The sequence below is a fragment of the Nuphar pumila genome, chromosome 1 (genome assembly GCF_984573655.1).
Source record: "Nuphar pumila chromosome 1, dmNupPumi1.hap1.1, whole genome shotgun sequence".
Lineage (NCBI taxonomy): Eukaryota > Viridiplantae > Streptophyta > Magnoliopsida > Nymphaeales > Nymphaeaceae > Nuphar > Nuphar pumila.
The window spans coordinates 25,022,197-25,024,290 of record NC_143249.1 but is presented as its reverse complement, the minus strand read 5'-3'; the positions used below and the strand labels follow the sequence as shown (position 1 = coordinate 25,024,290).

At 42.8% G+C, this 2,094-nt stretch overlaps 1 pseudogene; it reads left to right on the top strand.

The window, feature by feature from the left end:
• Positions 1 to 1,145: 1,145 nt before the first annotated feature.
• On the top strand, positions 1,146 to 1,649 carry LOC149848403 (ethylene-responsive transcription factor ERF019 pseudogene; annotated as a pseudogene).
• Positions 1,650 to 2,094: the final 445 nt, after the last annotated feature.

Sequence of the window (2,094 nt, the reverse complement as noted above, 5' to 3'; positions counted from 1 at the left end):
AAGAGGTTCCGAATAACAAAACTCGAACGCGTTTGAACAGGCGGTGCACATACATCAACTTTTGACATTTAGTATCTGGGTTCAGATCCTGTACCATGTAAATTGATTCCTTACCCGGATTCATGTAGATGGGTTTTTTTTTTTTACTCAAGCTGGGGTAAGGCAGACCCATGTGGCAGAGGGGTTCCAACACGGGCCTTCGGCTTGGCACAGGACCCCTACCTATGAATACTCTTTTTTTTCTCCCTTAATAGACCCAAATGCTGTAGTTGAAAGCCCCAAGGGGGGGTTGGCCTAGTGGGGTGGGGCCTTGACTGCTAGACGGGCAGTCAGGGTTTGATTCTCATGGGCATCGCTCATCTGCTCAACCCAATGCCTAACATAGGCCTCGGGAGAAGGTATGGCAGGCTGAATCAGCGCGACCAGGTCATTGTTTTTTACGACTGATTAGGCAGACCCCTACCAGTTATACAACTGATATCATTGGGATTCGAACTTGCAACATCCCTACACAAGGTGACGTGCACTAGGTAGAGCCCCAGTGGTTTAACATGGTATTTTCACGATAAACAAAACTTGAATTTTTATATTTAATATTGTTTACATTTCTACATATTTGGTATATTTTTTATATTTTACATTTACCATTATTCTTTGACCTGGATTCTCCTGAGAAAAACCCAAGAAAAACAGTTCTAACTTATCATGAGGTTATCAATGGGGGCTCCACTTGTCTGGCAGGAGCAGTTAGTAGTGGACGTCACCTTGTGTTGGGATGATGCAAATTCGAACCCAAAATGGTAGTTGTAGGAGTCTGCCTAACCCAAGCTTTCTCTGTCGGAAAAAAAAAAAAACTTACCAGAAGGTTCTCTATTTCACACAGAAAATCCTCATGATATCGGTCCTGTTTATGATTGGACATAAATTATGCTTGTTCCATTTCGAGTGGGGGAGAGTGAGCCAGCCAAAAAGTCTAGTCTTCTCTACTCACGTTCTCTGATTCAAGCATTCAAAATGTCAAGCCTTTGCATCTTCAACCTAAATAAGCCACCACTTAGCTTCAGTGCCCACATCAAGGCTAGTAGCCATTGCATCTCTAGCGATTACAAACCGGAGAACCGGGACTCTCACAGCAGTCCGGCAAGATGCAAAGGTCGGAACTGGTACAGAGTGCCGAAGCAGATGCTCGAAATCCATACAAAGGCGTTCGGCGCAGGAAATCGGGGAAGTGGGTCTCAGAAATTCGTTTGCCGGGTTCGAGAGACCGCCTATGGCTGGGCTCGTACTCTACTCCGGAGGGTGCGGCTATTGCGCACGACACTGCTGTGTTCTGCCTACGAGGGCTGGATGGAATTAATGGCCTGAATTTTCCTGGAAGCATTAATCCGTCATTCCGCGTCTTTGACATGTCGCCGAAGTCCGTAAAGAGGGTTGCTGTAGAGGCAGGCATGGCCATGGACGCAGAGTTGATGTCTAAGGTACTAGTGCAGGAGAGTGGCAGCACAGTGCAGGGAAGCTATGAGAGTGCAAACCAAGAGCTCAAGATATGGGAATCAGATGAGGAAAACTTTTCCCAGGGCCATGTACCGAACCAGCAAACAGAAGGGGAGTTGAGCATCTCAGTGGATGATATGGAAATATGTTTGTAGTAAGACAACCGTTGGATGGTTGATATACATTTTTCCAAGACAATTCCTTCAGTAAATTGTGGAGTGTCCTAGAAAACCATTTTGCATATGTTTTGGCACATTTATAAAAAAGAAAAAGAGAAAAAAAACAATATTAAGACAGCAGCATAATCTTTTAACACCTCTCTCTCTCTCTCTCTCTCTCTCTCTCTCTCTCTCTCTCTCTCTCTCTATATATATATATATATATATATATATATATATATGATACGTGTTAAATGAAAGATGCTAAATGATCCATACTAAATGAGTTTTTCAGGGTTTTTATATTTTATTTTTAAATTCTGACCGTACAGATGTGATCTATGTACTTGATTTTACAAGAATAGGTTCTTAAAGTGTTCAATTCTGACACATGGGTGGGTTTTTAAAAGGTTCTAAAAATCAACCGTCCAAAATCTTTGTA